Source organism: Thermobia domestica, chromosome 5, assembly GCF_964235325.1.
Source record: "Thermobia domestica chromosome 5, izTheDome1.hap1.1, whole genome shotgun sequence".
Classification (NCBI taxonomy): Eukaryota; Metazoa; Arthropoda; class Insecta; order Zygentoma; family Lepismatidae; genus Thermobia; species Thermobia domestica.
The window spans coordinates 2,210,913-2,224,441 of record NC_137458.1 but is presented as its reverse complement, the minus strand read 5'-3'; positions in this window follow the sequence as shown (position 1 = coordinate 2,224,441).

The following is a 13,529-nucleotide window of genomic DNA, read 5'->3' as shown; positions in this document are numbered from 1 at the left end:
GGTCTGAGGCAACGCCATGAAAAATCTTATTTACAACAGCGTTTCTCTAACTGTGGTCCGCAGACCATAAATAGCCCTTGAAGTCTGCTCTTATAGCCCCCTTAGATTCAATATCAGTCCAAAATTGAAATAATAACAACAATAATAAATTCTTGTGTATTTCGCATAAAACTGTGAGTCAGAATCTCCAACAGGAATAGATTATATAAATAATATGTTATACAATGTAATATTCAAGATTACACAAATTTTAATATTTTACATAGAGGTATGATTATAAAATATTTCAGCCTACAATCACAAGTGGCATTGCGTTAGGCCTAGGAGTAAGGCTGTGTGTGTCTCAGTTATATATATATATACAAGGTGGTAGGTAACTCTACCGACAAACTCTGGGAGGCGATTCCTTATAGGAAATGGAAAAAAAAAGTCTAATAAACATGGGCCGAAAATGCCTCCTTTCAGAGTTATGATCCATTGAAAATTCGAAAAATCATTTTCCAAAACTCTCTAACTTAGAAACTATAGGACCTATCCCAAACGGTTTAAGGAATTACACAGGAACTAGTATGTTCTCTATCTAAATATCCATGTTTTGCCATCTTCCGTTATCAGTGAAAAGAACTGTGAAAAGGAAGTTGGAGTATAGGGATACTCCTTTAAGTACTAATGGTGCGTTCGTTTCGCTGGTACCGATGAATTCTAAAACATGGATATTTAGATAGAGCGTATACCAGTTCCTGTGTGATTCCTTAAACCGCTTGGGATAGGCCCTATAGTTTCTAAGTTAGGGAGTTTTGAAACGTGATATTTCGAATTTTCAATGGATCATAACTCTGAAAGGATGCATGTTTCGGCCATGTTTATTAGACCTTTTTTTCTTTCATTTCGTATAAGGAATCACCTCCCAAAGTTTGTCGGTAGAGTTACCTACCACCCTGTATATATATGTTAGCCGTAAGTGAAGACAAATTACAACAAAATTAATCTGCTTGTTAATAGTACATTATTAATAAAAGTGAGAAAAAGAAGCAATCTACAGGGTGAGTCAAAAGTCCCTTACTACCTCTTATAAAATGAAAACGAGTGTAATGGCAGGAATTGATAATTGTGGGGACACGTTAGACCGAGAGAGAACCTTTATGCGTGTTAGGAAAACGGACATCATCTTACTGTCAGCCATTTTAAAATTTAAACAGGAATTTAATTGAAATTTAAATTTAAAAATTTTAAGCGGGAAGAGGCCATATGATATATGAAACAGAGCTAGAACTTTAAGAGAAACACGATGGTGTAAACAGATTTCACATAAGTGTAATAACTAGAGACCGGATGTTAGGCAAAATGCCTATTCTTTAATATTAAAGATACGATCAAAAATAAAGTTTTAAAGTTTATATAAGGGGTTATAGTTTCGATTTAAGCCAATTTTATTTTGCCTATTTCGACCTTTACTGCCTAAATAATTTCTTTAGTGCCTAATGTTGCCTATTCTATGCATTTTCTTCAAAATAAGTCTTCATTGGGAAAATATATAATTTATATAATATAAATAATGCATACATATATACGTATATTAGGTGTTTGTAAACACAAGCACGCGGTACGTTACAATATATACACAGGGTGAACTTCAAAGATGTGCACATACTTCCGAGGTGATTAATGATATCAAAAGAAAACAAAAAGTTCTCTTGTAGTTTGTCGAATTCCGTGTCTTGTGCGAGTGATAATGATTCCAACTTGGAATCGAAAATCGAATATTGACAATTGGACTGGAACAGATAGATGTGCACATACGTTGGGAGGTGATTCGTGACATGAAAAGAAGACAAAAAGTCCTCTTGAATTCACGAATCACCTCCCAAAGTATGTACACACTTTTATGTCTCGCTCCAATTGTCAGGATTCGATTTTCGATTCCAAGTTGGCCCTCCTGTCACTCGTATACGACGCGGAATTCCACAACATGCAAGAGGACTTTTTGTATTCTTTTGATGTCACGAATCACCTCCCGAAGTATATGCACATCTTCCATGTTCACCCAGTATACTATATATGGAATAAATAGCAAGCTTCGTTTTTTATATATGCAATAAAAGAAGATATTGAAAAAGAAGTATGTTTCTATATTCTTTGAGCATTATTTATGACTTGAATCTATTTTTTAATGGTATTGAGTATTTATCTTCATTATTTCGAACTACATTTTACTGCCTATTTTTTAAATTTTTAATGCGTATTTTTTAAAATTTTTAGGTTTTTATTGCCTAAACATCCGGTCTCTAGTAATAACTATGAGGTTATAATCACATGAAACTTATATTTCTTCTTACGAAATGTGCTCAATGTGCTGGCCGTGTTGTGTTATATATGTTTGCAAACGTGTCTCCCAAGCTGCATAAACACGGAGCAATGTCTCAAGTGTAAATTGTGCTCATGGATCCTGTACCTGTTGCTTAAAATTATCCAGATCCTTTATTAAAGATTATGCTTCAATAATACATATGGTTATATCATGTTCTTCGTGGATTTCTTATGACCAGAAGGATTCTGATAAGTTCTAGATTAAATTAGCAAATAATCAGGGCATAAATTTTATACATTAGTTTACAAATAGAGACTAGAAAAGTTTTCCGAGAATCTAGTTGGGACGAGAAAAAATTCTTCGCTGTGATGCTAACCTGAAAGATTATAAAATCCCATTTCCTCTTGTATTTCCCACGCTATACTAATAACAAAATTTTCTAAACTTACAATTAGAAAATATGAACAGTGAAATTAGTGTATATCAATTGATTTCTTCTACACATGAGTGAATTATCAAAAAGTTCCAATCCTCCACGTTTATTAAACAATTCGTGACATAGGTATTTTCCTTAATTGAAAGCAACAGTTGAAAATACTGATGAAAATAAGTATATTTTGCAGTGAATTAAATATTTTCATCGTGCTTTTTTTCCTATATATTCTACTGAAGCTTATAAAACTGGATAAAACTTCATTCTTCAATCATTTCGTATAGACATTTCTCATTTTATTTTCTTCCGTTAATTCTCGTATCTTTTTAATACCAGAGTATAATTATACATTTCTTGACACTTGTTTTTGAAATTCATAAGTCACTACATAAATTACTTTAACACCAACATGCATTTTAAAGTAGCAAAATTTCATAATTAACCCTAATTTCAAGTTTCTTGAAGACGCATTTCTCTACTCCTCGCCCATAGAAAATTTTCTTTTAGTCAATGCAATAGAGATATGAAAAATCCCATAAATCCTGTCAATTTTCGTGGAAATTCCCTTTATCCCATTTCGAAAAATTATTGTCAGAAAATCTCATAATATGGGATTTTCCCCACAGGTTGGCATCACTGATTCTTCGAGAATAAACACAAGAAGAGAATTCGACAAAAATTTACAAGTCGAGAGGAGAAAACTTTACTTCTCGTCTCGTAAGCATTCATATTAGGGATGGTACCGAGACCGAGACGGACTTTTATATACCGAGACGAGACCGAGACGGACTTTTACATACCGAGACGAGACCGAGACCGAGACAGACCTCTATAAATCGGGACGAGACAGTCTCGAAAGTCTCGGTCTCGTCTCAAATATTTACAGCTATTTCGCCTTTCCTCAAAATTTGTTTCCCTGCTGTGTGAGATAATATGGGAACGGTTGACTGATGTACAGTGGCGTATTTAGGGTGTAGATGTTGGGCTCAAGCCCCTCCCGAAATAAATTTGTGATCATTTTTTCGCATTGCACGTACAACACATATGTTTCTTACCCGTTCCGCAAGCTTCTCCCGAAACAAAATCCACTGCTCTTGTATATAATCTTCGCCCTCTCTCTCTTTTATATATATATAGCCGCGGATCCAGGATATGATTAAGGCAGGGGCTAAACCATACTTTGCCTCTTTATCCAGTGTAAAGCAGGATTGACGTTCATTTTGTTCAGTGTATACCTGAGCGTTAAGGGGAAATATGGCCCCTATAGTCCTTCCCTTGGATCCACGCCTATATATTTAAAATGCTGAAAATTTGAACCATGTTGTGTGAAATATTGAAGGGAAAAATTTTCTAGATACTCTGCAATACCAATAGATACAAGCAGTGTTGCCAACGCAAAATAAAGTTGTATTTTCTCAAATTGCACTGTGTAAGGTATTATCTATTTCTAATTTAGGTATTAAATAAAACCACAACACCACATACATTATTCAGTGTAACAAAGGACAATACAGTATCACTAACATCAACATATTGGAGATCTCTAATAACTCAAATGGCATAGACGGTGCAATGCGCATCATTTGTATCTTAGCGTCAAATACTATGATCATGGTATAATGTATTTCGAATGAATGAAGTATTAAAGTTACAAGAAATGAAAATTTTAACTTTTTCTAAAGACTTTACTTCGAAAACGTGCTGACATATCACGTCTCATCATGTAGATGCTTCCAAAAGACTTAAGTGATCATAATGTCATTTACAACAATTGTTATTTCAAACGGTTTCAGAGATACCAAACACATGGATAGTGATTGTTATACTGCTTAAAATAACGTATTTGCGTTAAAATTTTATAAGGATTGTTGCTTTAGTTTGCTTCTATAATATTACAACAATAGTTTTTGGTGGTTTTAATTACAAGTCGCAGTTCCATTATTTTAAGTAGTGTTGCCAACTTAAATAAATTGCTAATCTAAATATAGTGCAAATAACGTAGCTAAACTGCAAAATATTTTAAAATTACTCGTAATTTGTTTTATGGTGCAAGAATGTTTTCAAAAGACGATGTTTTTGGTAGTCTTTATAATGTTAATGTTAATGTCAAAGTTTTCGTTCCAGCAATACATATAAATGCAAATTGTAACTGAAATTAAATGCAACTGATAACTTTTCAGTAATCCTAGTTGTTCTCCTAAGCTTGTAAGTTGTTGTAATCCTGATGTACACAAAACCATGGTTAATTAAAAGTTCTAATTACACCCTAGTTACATTTCACTTATTTTAGTTTGACCACCGACCACCTCAAACTCGATCCATTATTCCATACCATATAGCTGTATGCAGTTATTCAAGGACTTACAGTTAGTAATAGACATTGTGTTGATTTTTGGTTTGGTTTTTTTTAGTTTAATGTTCCACGATTATGCTAGGGCATCTAAAGGAGACGTGGAGCTAATGATTATAATGGAATCCGAACCACTTCGGTCGTTCAACTGTACTCCCACCGGAAATCGAATTCGGGACCACGCGAACCGAAGTCAAGCCGCTAGCCACTAGACCAAATGAAGTCCTCACATTGTGTTGATTTAAATCATTGAGTCAGTGTTGTCAGATTTGAAGATCAAAAACTAGCGTGTCTGTGCTCCAAAAGTAGCGGATTTGAACTATTTGTTGGACAAATATATACAGTAGAAATGAATTATTTGGAAATTAATAAGTGGTACTAATGATATTATTTTTAATATGGACTGGAAAATGTGCTGGACATATTGCAAGAAATTATGATCGATGAACAAAAACAATTCTAGGCAGGATACCACAAGATAAAAACAGCCTAGAAAACGTCTTTGTACAAGAAGGTTTGACGAAATCAAGAATAACTGGAGAGTAACTTGAGAAAGAATTGCTCAAGATAAATAGTTATAGAGAAGACTTGGAAAGACCTTCATCCAGCAGTGGGTTGATAATGGTTGATTATGATTATGGTTATGATTTTATTATATCTGGACCTCAGAGATAAACTAAACCAAGTTACAATTTCATAATTTTACAGGAGAAGCGAAAACCCGGTTCCTTAAGTAAGACCTATAGTACTGTTTTTCAAACTATACAAAGTAATAGGATGCTTTTAGACATATTATTACACCACCAGAAAGAACATAGTCTATTAAAAAAGTATTGTTAAATCAATTTCGACCAAAAAGTGACTTAGCATAGTCTACCTCTAAAGTTTATATATATGAACTTTTACTGGGTACGGTAGGGTAAAATCAGATCCAAAATTTAACGAAATTCGTACAGCGAAAAAAATGTTTTTGACTTCATATTCCAGCAAAACTACGAAAATTAATAGAAAAGAAAACTAGAAAGTTAAGAATCACCCGTATTGCCGGGACAGAGAAAATAGATACATAGTTCGAATTACCTATATACATATATAATATGTATGTCCATGTTTCGCAAGTAATTTTCAATCAATATAAAATTTAAACATAATGAACGCACGATTAGTTTTCTCAAATAAAGATCACATGCACCGCGGAGAGCTCAGGAATAAGCTTAATCTATGTTACGGCACTGGACATATGCTTATGTAATACATTACGACCTTATGAACTTGTATAAGAAACAGAATGTACTTAAAGTGAGACGCGAACTGTACGAAACATTGGCCCTTGAATCTAACTTGTTTGGTAATCCAATCGAGACCACAGATAGCAAAGGTGAGTGTCGTAGCTCCCACCACAAGGTTAAAGAAGTTCCTGTTTTAAAGTGTCAATTAAACACTGACCATGAGATGTGAAACGGTAATAAACCATTTGAACAATTAGAAACAAAATATATTGTAGTAATAATTTACTCTATTTGTTAAGATAATGAATATTATATTCTGTTTTTAAAATGACAGTCAAAGCAGAATGTATTGAATAATGAGAAATTCTAAAGTTTCAATTTCGGTACCATTAAATACATTCGTGCTGCTATGTGTTGCGTTATCCGTTGAGAGGTATTGAACAATTCTGATTCAAGGGAAGGAAATAAACTACTGTATAGTACTGGGGTTAATTTAATAGAGTTTAATTGTATAGGCAGTACTGAAGCTATTTGAGACAAAGTCTATTGCTGAAAGAGAAATATGGGTTACTATTAGGGTTTTATCCCAGGTATGTTATGCCACTGATGATTGAACCAGGAACACACACATGGAAAGCATTAGCGCTAGCAAATTAGCTACGGAGAGATACATGATACCATAATTCTAAGTCAAGAATGATGTCAAAAAAATAAGAAGCCGAAACGACAGACTGTACGATAATAATACTTTCACAATTTTAATTTCGCACTATATATTTGGAGACTTTCGATACGAGACCCGAGACGAGACCAAGACTTGGCCTTCGAGACCGAGACCGAGATCGAGACAGGCATATGTTGATCGAGACGAGACCCAGACCGAGACCGCTACTTATCAACCGAGACGAGACTGAGACTGTATAAAGTCTCGTCTAGTCTCGTCTCGATACCATCCCTAATTCATATCATTTTTAATTCGCTTTCAAACTTTAATCAAACCCGAGTGTTTCGTGTCGTATAAAATCTTGAAAAGATTGAAGAAGCAGAAAGACTCAGAAGGAGGAGCACAGGACCAATGGAAACTGTGAAAGCGCGCCTTCTATTGAGTAAACAGAATAATGAATTAATAATAATTTGTTAAGCCTGCAGAATATTCAGAATAATGTGTAAGTATTCATAAAATGCATTAAAAGTAAATGCCCTCTAAACAGGAAACCAAGCAACATCCCTGCTGAGAAGATTTTGGCATATTTCTTAAAGTTTCGAATTCTTGAACAAGGTTATTTGCAACAGATTGTACAGAACTTAATTACACAAGATTGTAAAAAAAAAAAAAAAAAAAAAAAAAAAAATTCAAAATCCTGGCGATGTTCCTAACCTTAATTATGAAACAACATGCTCTTTATTCTAGCGGTACCTATAACTAATCATTAATATTTTTGTTACCTTCACGTATAAAATCATAATAGATATTACAGGACAAATATATATATATTAAGAAAATACAAAATTCGGATGCTATTTTTTTTTATTCAAAAATATATTTTTAAGAGACGCATCAAAATAATGACTTTACGAATAATAGGAGGCGTGAAGACAAATAAGCTAATAATTTTCATAAAGCGCCTGCCATTTATGCAACCAAACCAACCTAAAATAAATTCTGGTTGCATATGCTACAGGTAACTGAAAAGATTAATGTTTACGTTCTTTACAACTTTTCTGATTACGTCTCAGTGAGTCTCCAAGTACGACAAGACCTACTTTAGGCATGTGCTCTTGCCACTAGATTATTGAAGCTGGTATAGTAAAGGTGAGTGGCACACACCGCGAAAAGCACTCTGCTCCTACGATTGCAGTCCCAGGCTAACGAAATGATGGAATAAAGAAAGTGGGAGAGAACGAGAGAACCCCTATAAAAGTCACACACACACACACTATATTTGTCCATCACAATGTCCACTTGGTGCGAACTGGGATCGAACCAGGGACTGCACGCACAAGAGGTGAGCGCTATACCATTGAGCCACCAAGGTCTCAGTCGTACTCTGCATTGAATATCCATCTTGTAATTTCCGGGACAGTCTGATTTTCAGGTGCTCCGTCTCACATCCTATAAAGAAAAAAGAGAAAAGCATCAAATCGGCGAAATAAATAAATATTCTCCAAATTTTAGTAAAGCGCACAGCTGTTCACAGTAAAACAGTTTGTTAATTTAACTCAATGTCTCTGTGTTATCGTAGTTGTGTTAAATTTTGACGTATGCTTCGTGATACTTCAATTCCACCGAATTTTAAAGTAACTTGTTAAAATGGTAGCTGTTGAATCTCCTACATGGCATAGTTTTATGCATTCAAGTACACCGAAGATAGGTGTAGGAATTCCAGAAACACACGGCAGCACTTCTGCTGATGTAGATTTTGTAAGAAAATCCACACGCTCACAAAACTATTTAGGTAGAAGATTACAGATAATATATTTTTTCATTACTTTATACAAATGTCACCACGTATATCGCGTAAGGCTTTACTCATGGTTAAAAGTAATACGTAATACAAGTTCTGAATGTCAGTTACTTAGATATTTGTTATATCCGTGAAAGACAATGCGCATGCAAGAAATTACGGTACAGCGATATCTATTTGATCCACAGAATTTGGAGTTGGTTGCAATACATTTGTAAATGAGAGGTTAGGTTGATCGCTCCCGTTTGCGATGCGAGCTGAAGTGTTATTGACAACATACGGTATATATTCAAGGAATACCGTGGCGCTGTTCCTAATTTCCGCGTTCCTCCGATCAATCATCTAGCTCATTAACACCGCCGCGATGTTATTTTCACACTGCTCAACATCGACTCTGTGTCAAGCCGGTAACATTGAGCTTGTGTTAACCGCGACGTTGAACTCTGTTGTGTTGTGTTGTGTTGTGTTGTGTTGTGTTGTGTTGTGCTGTGTTGTGTTGTGTTGTGTTGTGTTGTGCTGTGTTGTGTTGTGTTGTGTTGTGTTGTGTTGTGCTGTGTTGTGCTGTGTTGTGTTGTGTTGTGTTGTGTTCTGTTGTGCTGTGTTGTGTTGTGTTGTGTTGTGTTGTGTTGTGCTGTGTTGTGTTGTGTTGTGTTGTGTTGTGTTGTGTTGTGTTGTGTTGTGTTGTGTTGTGTTGTGTTGTGTTGTGTTGTGTTGTGTTGTGTTGTGTTGTGCTGTGTTGTGTTGTGTTTGTCGCAGCTCCAGTACGCGAGCGGAACGTACTTTAAAATTTCAACTTCAGGATTAACAGTATGCGAGCGGTCACACGTGATTAAATAACAACATATTAAGTTTCTCTTAATCTTTAGCTGCAGACAGATCCGGGGGTGCAAGTACACTTTAAATAATAGAGACGAATTTAATATCCCAGTTTATTTGTAGAAAGTAAAGTTACAGTTGAAGTCCGTCGGTTAAGTTGGAGTTACAAATGCCGAAAAAGAGATTGACCGACGGACTCCCGAGGTATATAGTTCGACGAGCGTCTACGAAGTTACATCAGTTTTTGGAGACACATTACATTTATAGTAAATGCAAAAAAACGTGACAAGTTTCTGCAACTTACGTCAGATCTTATGACTATTTTGTACATGGTCACCAATGTTAACTTTCCATATACACCCTTTTGTGCACCCAACACTATAGCTGCGTGCGCACATAGACTCTTAAGTATTTTTCTTTTTCTTACACATTTTTTGTTATATTAAAAAAAATGACCCATTGATATTCAGTGCTTAAGTCCTCATCACGTGTAAGGCCTGGTGACCATTTCTTAACAAACATCTCCAAAAATCTCTTTCATATCCTGTCCTGAATTACCCCTTTGATTTTGTCTCACCCTTAAAGTCTCTCCTACAATATCCAATGTTAATAGGAATTTTCCATTGAGAACATTCTATTATTGGGATTTAAGAATACACAAAACATACATGTTAAACAGACGAAATAACGAAACAGACATTTATACAATATAAACAATTGGTAACTTCTCAATTAAGAAGGGGAGATCGGCCGTCCTTTTAACATCCACAAAGTGAGCGGCCTTCTGTTGTGACTGATGAGATGGTCAGGAAAGTGAATGAGAAACTTCGTGAGAATAGACAATGACAATGACAATGCTTTCAAATTAGTTTCCTCAAGTTTCGAGAACTGTTTTGCATGAGATTGTTTCCGACTGCTAAGGTTATCGCAAATGTATGTCCCCGCTGGGTTCCGAAAATGCCCGCAAACGTCCACAAAACCAAACGACTTGGCAGTGCTTTGATATTCCATACCCATTACAGAGAAGAAAGAGAGGACTTTTTAATTCAAATCGCGACTGATGACGAAACGTGGGTCAGCCTTGTCACCCCAGAATCGAAACAACATTCAATGGAGTGGTGCTACACAGAATCTCACAAAAAGCAAAAGTTCAACACAAAAACTCATGTGCACAGTGTTTTGGGACAGGAAAGGGCATTTGATGGTTGACTACGTACCCAAGAGTAAAACAATCAAAGTGGAACGATACTGTGAGACCCTGAGAAAACTTCGACGTACAATTCAGAACAAAAGGAGAGGAATGCTCAGTAAAGGAGTTGTGTTGCTCCATGACAATGCTCGTCTCCATACTGCTGGTGCCACTCAAGCGTTAATCCAACAGCTCGGTTGGGAGCAGTTTGCCCACCCGCCGTACAAGCCCGACTTCGTGCCATCTGACTACTACTTGTTCCTGTACCTGAACTCGGTGCTCGGTGGTAAGCGCTTTGAAAGTGACGACAACGCAAAAAAAAAAAAAAAAAAAAAAAAAAGAGAGAGAGAGAGAGAGACGCTGTGGAGTTATGGTTGTCTTCACTGGAGGGATGTTTCTTTGAGGAATGTTTGGACAAGTTGCTCACCCACTATGATAAATATTGAACATTGGTGGAAACTATGATGCAAAATAGCTTAAGATGTGCTTTTTCATATAACAATAAATCTTGAACAAATCTGTTTTCGTATTTTTTTTGGAACGGTACTTACTTTCCTTACACTTCTAGTATATTTGATAGGTTGAATAAAGAGTTGAGAAAGACTCATAAAATGTTTCGTATAGAGTATTGTGCCGTATGGGTTAGAAACATAAACATTAATCAGAAACGATTAGAAACGACAGGAAGTTGTTGAAATGTGGGTGTGGAGAAGAATTAGTCCACAATTGACACTGACACACCTCAACGATCTAAAAACCTAATAGTCGCGGTGATAACGGCCTCGGGCTCAACTTTAGGACCTCCATCAAGATCTGAGATTCAATTAGGAAGGAGCTTGGTTTTTACTTCTGCGGGAGGGCAGATTGGTTTAGCCGCCATTGTGAAGGAGCTATAGTATCACTGTTTGTTTGTTTGTTTTTGGTATGCAGAATCCTTTGTATTGGTATAAGAAAGATGAAAAAGCTAAATAAGTAAGAGGAAATTCCTGCAGATGTCACTACGCGTCTATTTCGTCAACTTGTCTTTTATTATTATTTCTTATTTTGCTGCTAGTTTTTCACTTGTGGAAGACGTCTCTACAAGTTTCGTGGATTTATTGGCCAGGGCTACTGATGACCGGTTATTTCTAGTTCTTACAAGGGATAAAATATTCCATTCACTGTCTCTGGAAGCCATTTTTTAAAATTTCTTTGTTTCTTTTTTTGCTGGTGATCGGAAACAATTTAATTATTTAATGCTACCGTAGAGCATTCCTTCAAGTGAAATTAGTGATTAAAATCGACTGTCAAAAGGCAGCGAAAATGAAGGGAGGGGCTCCTTCAATTAAACGATGTAGTTTGTCTTTACACCGTCCGGGATGCGTTGCCCAATCATTTACGATTGCGCTCAACAGAGCGTTGTTGAACGGTTATTGTTTGTTGCGTCATAACAGGAAGGTTTCATCTTCGAATACCGTGGCTGAGCATCCCAACTATTTTCCACACTTTTTCTGATTCTTGCGAGTGAAAGAAAAAGAAATGAAGACATACTAAAGGAAACTAATCAAGGAAGACAGAACATGAAGATACTAGGAAAAAGAAGAAACAGCATACTTCGCCATCTTATTCGGCACTCCGATTGGATAACCGTGTTGATAGAGGGAAAGGCAGAAGGAAAACCAGGAAGAGGAAGACCAAGGATAGAATATCTAGATGCAGTTACGAAGAGACTTTGCCAAAGTATAAAACAACTCTCCCAAAGGAGAGAAAAATTTTAATGTTTCCATATTGCCCACCAACCTATGGCTGAGATGAGAAAGAAGGGAGAGGAACGCTGAGATGTTATTTTAATATACAGGGTAACCACGAATTAAGGAAGCACTCTTTCTCACTTAATCAAGTTTTTAAATAATGGAACTTTTCCCTCTGTTCTTCTTTCCTCTTGTATAAAGTAATAATAAAAACAATAACTTATATCGTTAAGGAAGTGAAATTTGTTGACAAGGACAGAAAGTCTAAGTCAGTGGTGACCTAGAAGGTAAAATCTGTGGGCACCCAAAACCAGACTATAATAGGCATATCATGAGTTTATTATATGCTTTGAAAAATATATTCTTGTCTATATAATGAAAAATATTATTATTGTCACTCAAAAAACTAGGGACCTCGGGCTACATCCGCCACTGCTCTAAGGCGAGAAATATGTAGTTTACATTAGCAATAACTAACACGTTGGAAGTTCAGATGTTGCAGGAATGTAAACTTCCATTACCGAAACATAACGCTGTCTCAAACGTCAAGTTTCTTAGTGCAAAGGAAAGTAAACTATTTTTGTTGTTACAAGATCAGACAGACACCAATCACTTAAAGCGAGAAGTAACGAAAAATCCATTCAGGGAGGAATTGAACGCATGGGGCTCGTCATGGAAGTCACATCGGAAAAATTACAATTTTATAGCTATAACCTACAGAAAGAAAACTTACGTAATGTTCTAATTTTCTTCCCTTGTAAGCCGCCACTAAAGTTGTCAAATCCCTCCCCTCTTTTCAAGAGTTAAAGTCTCTGTGCAGATTATCTAGAAAAACAAAACATCAACTGTTCTAGCATATAGAACTTAATGTACAGTATGGCATCAAAAGTTTATCAGTTTTACGTCCCACCTTATCTAAAAGAGATAATGATAATGCATTAAATGGTGAAATGAATAAAGTGGTGAGAGAACCTCAAGAAAACCAACACACACGGTATTTGTGCATCAC